At 40.3% G+C, this 17,591-nt stretch overlaps 1 protein-coding gene across 1 annotated transcript in view; it reads left to right on the forward strand.

The window, feature by feature from the left end:
• Positions 1 to 1,841: 1,841 nt before the first annotated feature.
• The window catches only part of LOC132825055 (transcription factor EC-like), a 146,785-nt gene continuing 131,035 nt past the window's right edge, over positions 1,842 to 17,591 (forward strand). Inside the window, exon 1 of the mRNA XM_060840061.1 lies at positions 1,842 to 1,876. The gene's annotated coding sequence lies outside the window, so the exon portion shown is untranslated. The remainder of the gene's footprint in view (positions 1,877 to 17,591) is intronic.

A 17,591-nucleotide genomic window follows, 5' to 3' on the forward strand; every position in this document is an offset into this window, starting at 1 on the left:
CTAAATCTTCCAGGGATTATAACACCAAGGTCTGTTTAAGTGACTTCACTTCATAACTTAATCTTTGGATTCCAGTCTTCAATTGGGTAAACCAACATTGCATTCTCTCCAAAGCAAATATGTCTTTCTTGAGGAATGTTGGCCATGACTGCTCATAGTACTCCTGATGTTATCTTAACCATGACTTCACCAGACTATAAATTATAGCCTACCAGTTAGAAATGTCATTATTCCATTAGCTTTCAAGATTTTCTGTTCATGATATTTTAATTCTCTGTGCATATAGAGCACAAAACCTCTTTGGAACTCTATTGTTTCTCGATTTCACCATTTAGAAAATAGCCTGTTCTATCTATTTTAGGTCTGAAGTGAATAAAGTCACATTTGACTGCATTAAAATCTACCTGCCATGGTTTTGATTATTTGCTTAATTTACTAATATCTTTTTGTAAGTTTATACTTCCATCTAAATGGTTTACCACGCACCCGAGCATTGCATTATGAAAAAGATAAATATAAGGTTTTCTATCCTACGATATAAGATGTTATTAAATATCTTTAACAGTGTAACCCTAACACAGATATTCTTATATTAGATTCCCTACAGTGTGGAAACAGGCCCTTTGGCCCAATCAGTCCACACTGACCCTCCAAAGAGTAACCCACCCAGACCCATTTCCTTCTGACTAATTGACCTAACACTGTGGGCAATTTAGCATGGCCAATTCACCTGACCTGCACATCTTTGGATTGTGGGAGGAAATCCACACAGACATGGGGAGAATGTGCAAACTCCACACAGGCAGTCACCTGAGGCTGGAATCAAACCTGAGACCCTGGTGCTGTGAGACAACTGAGCCACCGTGCCACTCCTTATGACACCCGTGGTCACATTCCGCCAATTAGGCATTTATCTGACTCACTTTGCTATTTCGTTACTCTGACAATCATGGTCTACTGGAGAGGGAAACACAGCTTAAACGGAACACTTTGGGATGGTAAAGATTGCTTAAAGTGAAGCATCCAAAATGAGGCACTGCCTTCAATCAGCAGTCAATGTTTACTAGATTTAAGCACCATTGATATGTAAATAACTTTGCTGAAGCATGATTTATGTGAATGAATGGATGCAAGTGACACTATTCACATATGAAAATGCAGCATGTTCGCTGTTCATACTGAAAACCATCCTTGATGAACTGTACCAAGCAATATAATCAGAGAACCATTGTTTTACATTGTATGATATGTCAACTTAATAGTTTTCAAAATATTTTGTTTTTAATGATAAAGTCATTTATTTATATGAATAATCATTAGAAAAGAAAATAGCATTGCAGGAATCTCCCAGAGCAATTTCACTTCCTGTTTTTAAAGTGTCAAGATAATTTTGTGGAAACAAAATCCATGTTGTATTTATTAGTGTTTATAGTGTATGCTTAATTACAACTAATACTTTTGGTCAGTTAAAATATATTATTTTGGATGGACTTTGTTTTGAAGCAGATATGGTGCCACTTTATTATAGTTGCATAGCTTGGGACTACTTAATTTTTAACTTCTCTTGGAAAGTCCACAAGTAAAATTCCTGCAATATAGAATGATTATTAATTCTATTTGGGTCTCATGAGCTCATGACTCATTCTCACATTTAATCCAAATGACGGGAAAGACCCACATTCTTACATAACAGTCCAGCTGATTTTGATATGTTTGTTTTTGATTTTGGAAAAGCAGTGTAATGCCATGTTAACATAGGTAAATTAGACTAAATGAAAAGATTGTCTTTTTTAATATCCATTAAACGTCTGTATTAATTGTAGTGCCAATCTCCTGCTTAAGTAATGATGTCATTTGAAGACCTGATGGAGACAAGGTGAGCTGAGTGGCCTCCTTCTGCACCATAACACTTCTGTGATGTCAATGAATAGGTTAAATAAAAGGATTAAAAAAAAAACATTCATTAGTTGTACTAACTAAGACTCAAAGATGCATTCACTAGGTAAAATAAAGGTTCTATTAAAGTAACGATACCTTTGCAAAGCTGAAATATAATAAAACATCACTGCTTGCTTCACTAAAGGAAATAATGTGTGAACTTTATATTGGATTTTTGGAAATGTGTCTGGGGCTTGTCTACATCCGAAGCAATAAATTTCAACTCGTACAGTATACAGTTTTGTGCACTCCATTATAGAAAGGAGACAAGATATTGGGAAAAGATCCAAGATAGCTTTTTGCTAGCATTGTACTATATTTGCATTGAGAAACTAGAAAAATAGGGACTATTTTCACTGGAAAAGTGAAAGTTAAGACGAATGTGATCAAAATATTCACTGTTACGAAAGGCTTTGAGAAGACAGATCGTGCAAGATTATTTCAATGCTCGGTAAATCTATGTCAGAGGATCATAATATACTGTCAGCACTACAATTATGAAGAGTCATCCATGGAGAACATCTGCCATGAAAGGAATTTTTAGAGTTCAGTGTGCACTATCACAAGTGGTTGTTGAAGGTGAGTCATCATGGCACTGAAAAGGAATTAGGTTAACATTTTATTAGGAAAAATATTAAAGCAGAAGGGAAATAAGCTGAGACTAGATGGATCTGATGTACAGTATTGCATACTATGAAATGAATGCCCCTTTTGTGCTGAAATATCTACTACTAAATCGGAACCTGAAGATTAAATTAAAGCTATAAATTCACTTCCTTTACTCTGCATTTTTCCCTGTATGATGGGGAGGTGTGATGAGCAGTGATAATGTGGAGAAGCTGGTGTTGGACTGCAGTGAACAAAGTTAAAAATCACACAACATCAGGTTATAGAGTCATAGAGTCATAGAGATGTACAGCATGGAAACAGCCCCTTCGATCCAACCGGTCCTTGCTGACCAGATATCCCAATCCAATCTAGTCCCACGTGCCAGCACCCGGCCCATATCCCTCCAAACCCTTCCTATTCATATGCCCATCCAAATGCCTCTTAAATGTTGCAATTGTACCAGCCTCCATCACATCCTCTGGTAGCTCATTCCATACACGCACCACCCTCTGCGTGAAAAAGTTGCTCCTCAGGTCTCTTTTATATCTTTCCCCTCTCACTCTAAACCTATACTCTCTAGTTCTGGCCTCCCTCACCCCAGGGAAAAGACTTTGTCTATTTATCCTATCCGTGCCCCTCATAATTTTGTAAATCTCTATAAGGTTACCCCTCAGCCTCCGATGCTCCAGAGAGAACAGCCCGAGCCTGTTCAGCCTCTCCCTGTAGCTCAAATCCTCCAACCCTGGCAACATCCTTGTAAATATTTTCTGAACCCTTTCAAGTTTCACAACATCTTTCCGATAGGAAGGAGACTAGAAGTGCACACAATATTCCAACAGTGCCCAACCAATGTTCTGTACAGCTGCAACATGACCTCTCAACTCCTGTACTCAATACTCTGACCAATAAAAGAAAGTATACCAAACGCCTTCTTCATTATCCTATCTACCTAGGACTCCACTTTCAAGGAGCTATGAACCTGCACTCCAAGGTCTCTTTGTCCAGCAACACTCCTGAGGACCTTGCCATTAAGTGTATCAGTCCTGCTAGAATTTGCTTTACCAAAATGCAGCACCTCGCATTTATCTGAATTAAACTACATCTGCCACTTCTCAGCCCATTGGCCCATCTTGTCAAGATCCTGTTATAATCTGAGGTATCCCTCTTCACTATCCAATTTTAGTGTCATCTGCAAACTTACTAACTGTACCTCTTATGCTCGCATCCAAATCATTTTTGTAAATGACAAAAAGTAGAGGACCCAGCATCGATCCTTGTGGCACTCCACTGGTCACAGGCCTCCATTCTAAAAAACAACCCTCCACCATCACCCTCTGTCTTCTACCTTTGAGCCAGTTCTGTATCCAAATGGCTAGTTCTCCCTGTATTCTGTGAGTTCTAACCTTGCTAGTCAGTCTCCCATGGGGATCCTTTTCAAACGCCTTACTGAAGTCCACATAGATCACACCTACCGCTCTGCCCTTATCAATCCTCTTTGTAACTTTTTCAAAAAGCTCAATCAAATTTGTGAGACATGATTTCCCAAGCACAAAGCCATGTTGACTTTTCCTAATCAGTCCTTGCCTTTCCAAATACATGTACATCCTGTCCCTCAGGATTCCCTCCAACAACTTGCCCACCACCGACATCAGGCTTACTGATCTGTAGTTCCCTGGCTTGTCCTTACCACCTTTCTTAAACAGTGGCACCACGTTAGCCAACCTCCATTCTTCTAGAACCTCACCTGTGACTATCGATGATACAAATATCTCAGAAAGAGGCCCAGCAATCACTTCTCTAGCTTCCCACTGAGTTCTAAGGTACACCTGATCGGGTCCTGGGGATTAATCCAACTTTATGCATTCCAAGACATCCAGCACTTCCTCCTCTGCAATATGGACATTTTGCAAGGTGTCACCATCTATTTCTCTGCAGTCTATATCTTCCATATCCTTTTCCATAAGTAAATACTGATGCAAAATACAAGTTTAGTATCTCCCCCATTTTCTGCGGCTCCACACAAAGGCCACCTTGCTGATCTTTGAGGGGAGAAAGTGAGGTCTGCAGATGCTGGAGATCAGAGCTGAAAATGTGTTGCTGGAAAAGTGGAGCAGGTTAGGCAGCATCCAAGGAACAGGAAATTTGACGTTTCGGGCATTCCTGATGAAAGGCTTATGCCCGAAACGTCGAATTTCCTGTTCCTTGGATGCTGCCTGACCTGATCTTTGAGGGGCCCTATTCTCTCCCTAGTTACCCTTTTGTCCTTAATGCATTTGTAAAACCCTTTGGATTCTCCTTAATTCTATTTGCCAAAGCTATCTCATGTCCGCTTTTTGTCCTCCAGAATTTCCTCTTAAGTATACTCCTACTGCCTTTATACTCTTCTAAGGATTCACTCGATCTATCCTGTCTATACTTGACATATGTTTCCTTCTTTTTCTTAACCAAACCCTCAATTTCTTTAGTCATCCAGCATTCCCTATACCTTGCAGCCTTTCCTTTCACCCTAACAGGAATATACTTTCTATGGATTCTTGTTATCTCATTTCTGAAGGTTTTCCATTTTTCAGCTGTCCCTTTACCTGCGAACATCTGCCCACAATCAGCTTTCAAAAGTTCTTGCCTAATACCATCAAAATTGGCCTTTCTTCAATTTAGAACTTCAACTTTTAGGTCTGATCTATCCTTTTCCATCATGATTTTAAATCTAATAGAATTATGGTCGCTGTCTCTAAAGTGCTCCCCCACTGACACCTCAGTCACCTGCCCTGCCTTATTTCCCAAGAGTAGGTCAAGTTTTGCACCTTCTCTAGTAGGTACATCCACGTACTGAATCAGAAAATGTCTTGTACACACTGAACAAATTCCTCTCCATCTAAACCCTTAACACTATGGCATTCCCAGTCTATGTTTGGAAAGTTAAAATCCCCTACCATAACCACCCTATTATTCTTACAGATAGCTGAGATCTCCTTACAAGTTGTTTCTCAATTTTTTAGGGGGTCTGTGATACAATACCAATAAAGTGATCATGCCTTTCTTATTTCTCAGTTCCACCAAAATAACTTGCCTGGATGTATTTCCAGGAATATCCTCCCTCAGCACAGCTGTAATGCTATCCCTTATCAAAAATGCCAGTCCCCCTCCTCTCTTGCCTCCCTTTCTATCCTTCCTGTAGCATTTGTATCCTGGAACATTAAGCTGCCAGTCTTGCCCATCTCTGAGCCATGTTTCTGTAATTGCTATGATATCCCAGTCCCGTGTTCCTAGCCACGCCCTTCCCTGCCATCTGCCTTCCCTGTTAGGCACCTTGCATTGAAATAAATGTAGTTTAATTTATTAGTCCTACCTTGTCCCTGCCTGCCCTGACTGTTTGACTCACTTCTATTCGCAACTATACCAGTCTCAGATTGACCTCTTTCCTCACTATCTCATTGAGTCCCACTAACCCCACTTTACTTGTTTAAATTCTCCTGAGCAGCTCTAGCAAATCTCTTTGCCAGTACAATTAGTACTCTTCCAATTTAGGTGCAATTTGTCCTTGTACAGATCACTTCTGCCCCAAAAGAGATTTCAATGATCCAAAAATGTGAATCATTCTCCCATACACCAGCTCCTCAGCCATGCATTCATCTGCTCTATCCTCCTATTCCTGCCCTCACTAGCTCATAGCACCGGGAGTAATCCAGATATTACTACTCTTGAGGGCCTCCTTTTTAATTCCTGCCTAACTTGCTATAATCTCCCTTCAGAATCTCATCCTTTTCCCTTCTTATGTCATTGGTTCCAATGTGGACAATGACCTCTTGCTGGCTCCGCTTCCTTCTGCACCTACTCTGAGACATCCTTGATCCTGGCACCAGGGAATCAACACACCATTCTGCTTTTTCGCTTCTGGCCACAGAAACATCTGTCTGTACCTCGGACGAGAGAATCCCATAACATAACTGATGTCTTGGGACCTGACATACCCCTTGTTGCATTCGAGGCAGTCTCAATATCAGAAACTTGGCTGTTCATGCTACATTCCCCTGAGAATCCATCACCCCCTACGTTTTCCAAAACAGCATACTTGTTTGAAATGGGTATTGGCACAAAAGAATCCTGCACTAGCTGCCTACCTCTGCTACGGTTCCTGGAGTTAACCCATCTATGTGACTGTATCTGAGACTTCCCCCCTTCCTATAACTGCCATCCATCACATACTGTTACTGTTGCAAATTCCTCATTGCTTCTAACTGTCTCTCCAATTGATCCACTCGATATGATAAGATTCGCAATCAATAGCATTTATGGCAGATATAATCTGCAGTAACCCTTAAACTCTCTTTAAACTCCCACATCTGACAAGAAGCACATATCACTCCACTAAAGGTAATTTTTGCTCCTTCACAATCTACAGACCCAGAAAATATCATCGTCTTATTCCTCTACAAACACTGCCCCAGGTTAAATTAATAGTTATGGATTATATTTTAAGTTTAATCAAGAGACATAGCTCAATAAAACATATAATCAAGAAAGAAACCACTCTACCTACTACTGCAGACTTTCTCTTGTCCACTTAAAACAATTCACTTATCTGCTTCTGTGCTGTGAACTTCGCCCAACAGTTCCTCCAAGATCAGTTGTGAATTTCATCGTTTGTTAATTTTCCCAGACGTATTCTGATGTCCAGTGATACATGAATTCAAACAGCAAAGGCAGTAACTATGCAAGTTCAGTGTTGTGTCAGTTTCTTTCTCTCTCTCCTGCACTGACCTCAACATGTGCTTCCTTTGTCTGTTCATCTCCCTTTTAAAACCTATAGTCCTGCAGGTTTATTTGGAATCACTACCTTTAGGAAAACTCCAAAAGCTAGTGCTTCTAAATGAACCTGTTGAACTATAACTTGATTTTTAACTTTGATGAGCAGAGGGCAGGGGTGGACTGCTCTGATTCTTGTTTGGAATGACTTTTGATACAACCTATGCCCTTAACTCACAAAACAATACACAAAAGGATGTTTATGAACACAGAACTCAAAAATATATTAGGAGAGTTTTCTGGTACTTAGGACCTCTGTAAGTTAATCTAGTTTACTTTTAATTTTATTGAAGTTTCAAAGATGCTTTCTGCAATGCAAGATTTCAGCATGAATATGACTACCATTTCACAGAGTCATAGAAATGTACAGATGGAAACAGACCCTTCAGTCCAACCTATCCATACCAACCAGATATCCCAACCAATTCTAGTCCCACCTGCCAGCACCGACCCATATTCCTCCAAACCCTTCCTATTCATATACCCATCCAAAGGCCTTTTAAATGTTGCAATTGTACTAGCCTCCACCACATCCTCTGGCAGCTCATTCCATACAAGTACCACCCTCTGTGTGAAAAGTCTGCCCTTAGGTCTCTTTTATATCTTTCCCCTCTCACTCTAAATCTATGCCCTCTAGTTCTGGACTCCCCCACCCCAGGGAAGAGACATTGTCTATTTATCCTATCCATGCCCCTCATGCTTTTGTAAACTTCTATAAGGTCACCCCTCAGCCTCCATGCTCCAGGGAAAACAGCCCCAGCCTGTTCAGCCTCTCCCCATAGCTCAAATCCTCCAACCCTGGCAACATTCTTATAAATCTTTTCTGAACCCTTTCAGGTTTCACAACATCTTTCCGATAGGAAGGAGACCAGAATTGCATGCAATATTCCAACAGTAGCCTAACCAATGTCCTGTACAGCCGCAACATTACCTCCCAACTCCTGTATTCAGTACTCTGACCAACAAAGGAAAGCATACCAAATGCCTTCTCACTATCCTATCTACCCGCAACTCCATTTTCAAGGAGTACTCCGAGGTTTCTTTGTTCAGCAACACTCTCTAAGAACTTACCATTAAGTGTATAACTCCTGCTGTTTTGTTCTCTTATTTCTTTAGATCAACTTAGATGTGCATAATAATGCTTACATAAGTAGATTTGCAGTATTGAATGCATTTGAGAATAATATAAATTTTCACCTTAGCCATAGTTCAAATATGGTTATAGTCCAAAGATGTGCAGGTTAGGTGGATATAGTTGCCCATAGTTGCCCATAGTGTAAGAAATGTGCAGGCTGGGTGAATTAGCATGAGAAATGCAGGGATGCAAGGATAGGGTAGGGGGTGGTTCTGGGTGGGATGCTCTTCAGAGCATTGGTGTGGACTTGATGGGCTGTATGGCTTGCTTCCACATTGGAGGGATTTTTTTTTATTCAATTACTATTATTTTAACTCCATAATTTTAAAGTATTTTTCAATGCTTCTGGCTGTTGTGTTTATGACTGTTCCCTATGTAAGATAGCAGGCTGGAATACTCCTCATCTATTTCTGCTAATACTGATGTGTTGAATTATACTTAAACATCCTCTCTCTCAAGCGGCAAAATGTCTTGGTTTTTTTTACTACCATCTGCTGACCAGCCAGCTATCATTCCATGGCACCATGCATTAGTGCTCACTAGTATTACACACTGATGCCATATATCATGGCTGGTGTTCCCACTCATCCACTATCTTGCTGATGTTTTTGGATCGCAGTCACTCAATATCTCCCATACAAAATTATCACCCTCATGGCTAAATGACTTTATCATTCTCTGTCTCCATAACCATGTGTATCCATATAACACACACACTCTTAGGATTCCTTGTTCTCTGACTTTGCATACTTTGGTTTATGTTATTTTCCTTGGAATGAGAATGACACTTGCTCATGGCAAGAATCTTGAGTCTTTTAAATGGGGATAGGTTGTTGCACCACAGATACCACATGGTCCTTCCATTCTTACTACTTACTGCAGTCGTAAAGAAGGACTTACAGATTGATAATCCTCTTATTCGGTTATGGCACACCTTCCATTGCCATAGAATTTTGAGGTGGGATGAACACAGAGTTTCTGACCCAGAGGTAGGAACACTACCATTGTACCACAAGATCTTCTGCTTGGATACTGGAAGAATACTCCACCTCTGTCACAGTTTTGGCAACCATTAAGGACCCACTCTACAAAATCCCCTCCTGAAATAGCTTTGCCTCTCTCTTTCCTTCTCTACCTTAACATCACATCTTTGATTGTTGTCACAGGAACAGCAGGAGGCCATTCAGCCCCTTGAGCCTTTTCTTCCAAGCTTTTCAGTACTGTCTCATCATGATGTCTCTTATGTTCCCATTCCCTAATGTCTCACTAGTCGGCTCAACTTCCAATTTTATCTAATTATTGCTCTGTGAAAGGTGATATATAAAAGTAAGCATTATTAACATTGTTGTGGAGTAATGCTCAGGGTGTAGTGATGTAACGTCTCCTAAAATCTTCAGCTTAAAGATGATGCCATTGTGAGGAGATAGTTTAAATTTGAATCAGAGAGTCATCAACTGTTCACAGAAAATCTTCAAACAATACAGCTTGAATGATCAGATCCTTAATCTCATTGATCCTGGAGTGCAATATTCACTATATTTTAGTTTCGGCTGTTCGAGGATTGTAGTGAGTAGCAATGTTCAAGCTTGCTCCTTGACCAGCAGTAAAAAGAAAAATTCCCTCATCTCTGTTCAGTACTACCCACTGTTTACCAAACATAGTTCACATGATAATGGACAAGTGAAAGGAAACCTTTCCCATTAACTTCACACGAATCTCTGCAAAAATAACAGCACTGGTCATGTGCCCAAACAGAGTAAAATTTCACGTGATAACATGTGACTTTATTACATCACTCCTCTTGTGCTACTTCTGTTTCCTTTGAAATATAAACAAAAGACCTTGAAAGCCTTCAGTTATTCACAGCTGAGATATTATACGCAGTCACGTCTGAGAAGTAATCACAGCAACAGTGATATTATGCTGCCTTACCTTTGTAATGCGTATTTAAACAGGCTATTTAATGGGCATTGAAATGTGTACGTTCAATCACATAGATGACATCAGGTGGAATTCTCCTATTTTCAGTTAATGTCTTTTGTTGAATAAGATTAATAGAGCCCGGCCTATCATGGCTTGGAACAACTTTTCTCATACAACCTTCCATTCTTTATGCAACTTGACACTGTTCTCAGAAGCAGAAGTGCTCACTATGCTGGGATCAGCTGGTGGTTATGCCACTGGTGTCTTATTTAAAGCCCAGCGCTGCCTCCCTTCACATGCTGTATGGCAGGAACTACCCTTCACATTGTTGTGCTCAAGTATCGTCAGTGAGAAAATGTCCCAAAAAGGCAATTAGCTATTTATGTCTTTGGTGAAGTGGAAGGCTGAGCAATGAAGGAAGAAGGTGAATGATCTACTGTACTCTGCAAGGATAAGCATGAGTTGATGCACTTGCACAGAACAAGCACGATAAGAGTATCCATGATGAACCCCTGGAAGCAGCAAGGATCTGTGAGACTATGATGTTCATGTCCACTGCTCTCTTAAGTAATTAAGAAGGCATATGGGATACTTGCTATTATTAGTCAAGGCATAGTGTTTAAGAGCAGAATGTGCAACACCGTGTGTTTCAGGTGTGACATTACTATTGCCCAATGCCTCACAGTGACACAATTAACTGTTCAATGCTCTTCACCATGGCAGGCTAAAAGCATGCAGGCCACAGAGGCTGATGTCCTGTACCAGCACTAAAGACCCTTTGTGATAAAAGCAATGAAGCCACACAGTCTACAAGTAAGAGCAAAGTGAGTGAGCAGTAAGAAAGCAGGCTAACAACCAAATGATTCCATATGCACAGATGAATGTGACGTGTGTGTTTCTGTGTGTAAAGTGACCTGGCAGAAGCATGCAAGTCGTGGGGGGTCCCTAAACTTGAAAGTCATATTGACGAGCTGAAGTGGTGTGAGAATTAGTCTGAGAACAGCCATGACAATGTGGTACAACTGGTAAATCGCTGATGCTGATCTTTCACTTATTCTCTGCTCCTTCCCCATTCAAGGTCAAGCTGTAGATTAGGTTATCAAGCATTTTGGTAGTGTGGTCCCGTTTAATTAATATTTTCAAGGATTTCCTTTCCTAATTTTCAAAAGACAACATCTGTGACTCAAAAGAAAACAGTCGGATTATTGAAGAAACTGTTGATGTTATTAGCATTTGCAACAATACAACAATAATGCATCAGTTTATAGATGTTAGATGGACAGAAATGTTTAAAGCTTGCTATCTTGTGAATGTTCATTGAGACCTTCAGAGATTGGGAATTTGGAAAGTCTATGTTGTAGATTATTCTATTTTAGTGTTACTTAGGATTAGACATTTAGCCAAAAGTGTTAATTTCTGTGGGGTTTTGGCAAGCTTTCAAAGCTGTAAGTTTATTGCAAGATCAGTGAAAATCTTTGAGCTTTATAAATGATGACATTGAATCTCTGTGGTATTCATTGATCTACTGTCCAGGTAATATTAGGATATTGGGAAAAAGAACCACATGAACATTCTATACCAATGTTTTCTGAAGCATCAATATGCACGCAAGGATAATAGTTGAATTTTGACTACTAATACTGGCCTATTCTTACAATTCAACATTGAGTCCTGTAATGACATACAGTGTAAAGAGTACCGAGATAAATCACATACTTTCATTATGTTAGTAGTTAGACAGCTACAGAGATTTTGATTGAAGAATTCATAATCTAGGACTCCTTCAAATTAAAAGTAAAATTCTGTGGCTGCTAGAAATTTGAAATGAGAACAGTAAGTGCTCGTAAAGCATGACCTGTGAAGGGAGAAGTGGAGAGAGGAATCTCCTGGGCCTGAAGTTCAATGGGCTGGAGGTGGGATGTGAACTTGATTTAACAAAATGATGGTTACCAGAACCCTGACACTTTCCCAAATTGACCTAACTATGTTCTCAGTGAGAATGCACCACCTTCTTGCCTCGCTGCCAACTGAGACCCTCAAGTGCTCAATGAATAATCATACCGGAGCCCCATTTCACCCGGCCTTCAAGTATTTTAGTTGAGGTCTACTAACTGATTAAACAGGCTATCAGCTTGGAATGGGTTTCTCAAATTGCAATCATTTATGCGCGACTAAAGTACTGGGCTGGAAGTTGGGTAGCCACAGGGAACTATGCCTCTGCCTTTGTTTCTGACCACCTCCCTCTGTTCCATTCTCCCCATGATCTCCACTCCAATTAGGCTTTTCCAAGCAGCACTTACCTTTCAAGTGTTTGCCTTGACTCAATTTTTAACCTTGCTGTAAAAGGAAATTCTCTCTTATTTACAGAGTAGCCAAAGTACCTCTTGTTTTTGCATCTCCCTTGGGCATATTTACCACTAGATGATCGAAGTTTTGTACTGTTGTTCATGAACTCCAGTAAAAACAAACTGAATATTGTTCTAAAATTAAATTCTTATTATAATGATAAAAAAATCAGTTGGATGAAGAAACATTAAACATTCAGGAAATAACAAGTCTGCAATCTCTGAGATCAAAGATCCCTACCTTCATTTGTTAATTGTAAATACATCATAATGAGCATATCTACAAAACAGAAGCACAAATTAACAATCTAGCTCCTTGATCCTGATCTGCTACCATTCAATAAGATCATAGCAGTTTGTGTTTCAAGTTACACATTCCCATCTAGTCCCAGTTGCATTTGACTCCCTTGCACACACAAACTATCAACTTCAGTCTTAAAAATATTTAATGACTCTGCCTTCTGAGGCAAAGATTTCCAAATTGGCATAACCTTTGTAAAGAAAAAAAATCCTCACCTCTATCTAGGTTCACTGTGTACAACAGTGACAAGTATAATTTAGCCGACAGAGAAGTGATATTTCTCTTGTGGATGGAAAGATAAAGTAAGACTTAGTGGCTTCTCACTAAATCTTCCTGCCCTGTACTGTACTGTATTGTAGGAACCCGAAATATACTGTGGGAAGAAGTGTGACATAATGGATATATTGCTGAAGAGGCTTATCACATGCAGCATCTTGGATTTAGATGTGCACATATAAATCAGTTATTAGGCAATAATGAGAGTGTCACACTTAATGATGCTGTAAACAGGTGTGAAGATAAGTCAGAAATTATATTATTGCATCTATAAATTGTTCATCGCCTATAATTCAAGCATCTCTGAACAGCATAGCCTTGTTCCAAATCATCAAACATTAACCTCTTGCTTTTGCATGAGTAGGTGTTAAATCAAAGCCAATATCCTATGAGGCGACGTTATGGTGGCTTACTGATGACATGGTGTCATTCATGACTAAGTATCATTATTCTGGAGAAAAATTATAGACCAGTATAAATTATCTTGATTTTTTGAAGGTTGATGAGATCTATACTTTATAATCATCATTCTCCAACCCATGTGTATTTGTACCCTTTATCCTGTCGTCCTGAAGTGTGGTTCAAAATACTTTTATGCTGAGATTGGATAATGCAGGCTCTGAAGAAAACTGTGGTGTAGAATATTTAAAACAGCTCTTCACTTCTAGATTTAATGTTTAAACCCAGCCCAGATCAGTAGGATGAAAGTGCACTTTCCAAAAGTTGTGCAATTGGTGATTGTTCAATGACAGAAAAGTGGGAAATTAATAAAGTTTTCCTTTTAGCAGCATTTGTGCTTAGAAATTGTTCCTACCTTTTCCTCCAGGCAAGTTCATGTCTTTACTCATATTCTCAAATTCTGGCGTTAGTATTCAGCGTTAGGTACCCTGCATGTTTCCTGTAAGCCTGGTCTGCTATTTTAAAGCCAGGATCGGATACCAAAATGATTTGTAAACATTTTCTATTCAAATCCAATGTGCTGCAACACTGTTTGTTTGAAACACCTGTCATTTCACATAATACTTAAACTCTGAGAGCTTCCTTTAACCTAATTAAGATATGAACACTTGAGAATGTAATTAACTGTAATTAGATACTTCACATAATTATACTTGAGAGGAGCAAAATATGCACATTGATAAATTATAAACAATCTTCCTAGGAAAGGAATCCTGATTATCCACACAGAAGGGGGCTGATTATGCTCATTTCACCCAATTTATTATTTTTTTCCTCTTTAATTTGTTCACATGAGTTCTCTTGGTTTTTGACATATTTTTACCAAAGTTATATGTTCAAAAAGAAGTGTCATTTTTTGCTGTGCTCTGAAGGGAGAAATATTAGTTAGGATGCTGGTGAAGCTGGAACATACTTTAACATTGCTTCTAAAATATGGCATCAGCAATATTGTACTCCCTCACTTCTGTACTGAAGGGCTAATTACAATTATATCTGCAGCGCCAAGGTAATGTTGAGAATATGTAGGGGTAGAAGGACGAGAGGTCATTGATTTTGAACTCACGTAGTAGAACTTTCCTCTTCCTGATGTGGCAAAAGTGATGTTGAGAAAGTTAGAGAGAACTTTTTAAAATCAGCTTCTGTACAGCAGGAAGAAGTGTGGGATTTTTCTTCTAAGTCTTAAATGGTAACTTTAGAATTTTGCAACTAAGTGACAAGTAGCTTATTTTCATGTATTTACATTTCATCAAAGCCAAATTCATCTTTTTTATATTCCACTCCCAATTTTCCCCTCCTTATCTAATGAAGGGCTGATGCCCAAAACGTCTATTCACCGGCTCCTCGGATGCTGCCTGACCTGTTGTGCTTTTCCTGCACCAAACTCTCAACCCTGAACATTTGTCCTGACCATCATCCAACTGAGTCTGCATTTCCCTGCATGCTCAATAGCTGCTTACCTCCTTGAGCGTTCATTAATGCAGATCAGCACCAGTAAACCTTCAGCTTCATCAGATCATCATGCATGTTCGCAGACCAATTCACACAGCATTTCAGGTCTTCAGCACTTTACTTTGGAGCTCTGGAATACTAATGGCTTGTACACTTCTTCCAGGTCATGTTACACACCCAGCATACATTACACAGGATGCATTTTATAGCTCTAGCTTGCTTTCTTAGTACTCACTCACTTGATGCCTACTTTGGAGACTATGATGCTCCATTTACTTCTCATTGCTTTCTTAGCCTACAGTCACTGATTTACAAAGTGCCAGCATCTGGGTGGACCACATCAGAAACACCAAGACTGGTTCAATGAGAATGACCAGAAGTTTCAGGTGCTGGTAAGCCATAGGTGCAAAGCATTTAATAACATGGAGCAACAACCCAACTTCAGAACTAGAAAGCAGCCATTCAGAAGACTGTAAGCTGAGATTCAACCTGCTATCTAAAGCCCAGATAGTGGTTGGAGAAAGGGCAGTAGATCCAGCAGTTAGTTGACAACCACAATATGCAGTTTTTTTTTAGCACAGTCAAGACTATCTAGTGCCCATTTACCAAAGGGTCTATTCCACTCTAGCCAAGAACAGAGACAGACAAGCAGGAGGCTGGAAGAACACAGCAAGCCAGGCAGCATCAGGAGGTGGAGAAGTCAACGTTTTGGGTGAAAGAACAGAGAGGAAGTCAGCACCAACTGGAAGAAGCTCTCAAAGATTTCCTTAAAAGAGACTCTGGGTAGCATCTTATGATTTTTGGCTAAGTGAGTCATTCAAAGTGATTCTTGCATGAGCTTTGTCTCCCACAATATCCTACCAAACTCATTGTATTAATTGGCATTTTAGCCCTTAAAGTAGCATATCTGATTTCCTCTCAACTTACCACGTGCCATACCCAGAGGAAATCATCCCTAACCAGGCATCACAGAATTGACCAGCATTCCTTGCATTAATGCCTTAGTTAGAAGACCATTGTGCACCTGGACAAGTGCTGTACAGCTCCTGACATTTATCCTGGGCCTAGCAGATTGGGGGGAAAATCACTGTCCCTCTTTGCAGGGCTTGGCCCTCGGGGTCCTGCTGAATGAAGCCTTGCAAAGTTAGTACTTTCACCTTCCTCCAGGGCCAACTCTGGGGATCATGACACCAGACTATTCCAGCCCTGTCCACCCAGGTTTGGCAGTGCCAGCTACCTGGATGAACACCCAGTGCTTTAGGAAGAAAATCAACTGTGGCAGTATAAGTGCCACCACCTTCCCTTTGATATCTCACACTTACTGATTCCTTCCTACTGCACTTGCCTCCCACTGAGGTTCTCGCTCTACCACACTCAGTACTGCCTGTAATATCTTGTCCTCTCACCTTACCCACCCTGGGGCATCACTAACCCTGCTTGCTCTCTGTGCACCTACCCACTTGTTCAGGAAACCTTCTCACCTGCACCAACAGTAATAGCTGTGCCACCCACGTTCATCTCACATAACAGCTGCTTGTCTGTCACACCACAAGAAAATCAGGTCAGATAATGCAGAAAGAGTCAAAACAAATGGTTCACTGCCTGTCATTCAGTTCCTCACCCTTTATGTGGAAGGCATCCTGACTCTGACCACCTCAAACATGACCTGGACCTGTATTGGAGGCCACTCTTGACTTACAATGCCAAGGCCCCTGAGCAAAGTTCTGTCTCCCATTGACTGACAAAAGCCTAGTGATAACTGTGACAAGCTTCTTGTGCTCAATGGCAAGGTAAGATAGTAATAATGTGAGCCTGGTATCTCTGGCTAAGGGCAAAAGCATAAGAAGAACAAGGCAAGACAATGCAAGGCAGGAATGCTCTGAGCATCCAGGCAGGCTCAGAGTGATCGGGCAATAAAAGCAAACAGAGGATCTGGAGATGCAGCCTGGTCCAATTCGTGAACTGGCTACATGTTCCTGAGTGTGCAGTGTCCTCACTGCTGTGTCGCAATGGTAGTTGCCGATCTGCCTGAGGTGCAGCATTGAAGTGAAGAAGTTTCCTGTATGTGAGTCTAAGATGTGTCATAGAGGCTGGCACACATTGGAAGCCATTGTCTGTAGATGTGAAGTACGTGTAGCCTGTGTCCATGGAGTGTGCAGAGACGCTGGTGCATGGTGTGCAGCATGGAAATTGTTTGGAGCAAATGGTGAGTTGCACACACCAAAGAGTTCACTCTTGTTTCCATGTTGAGTTTTCCTAATAGCTAGTTTTTATGTTGGGTTGGATGATATTTGAAACTATGGTGAGCTGGACTGTAAACAAGATGTTAAAAAACAATAATGAGCATCAG

The sequence above is a fragment of the Hemiscyllium ocellatum genome, chromosome 19 (assembly GCF_020745735.1).
Source record: "Hemiscyllium ocellatum isolate sHemOce1 chromosome 19, sHemOce1.pat.X.cur, whole genome shotgun sequence".
In the NCBI taxonomy this organism is placed as follows: domain Eukaryota; kingdom Metazoa; phylum Chordata; class Chondrichthyes; order Orectolobiformes; family Hemiscylliidae; genus Hemiscyllium; species Hemiscyllium ocellatum.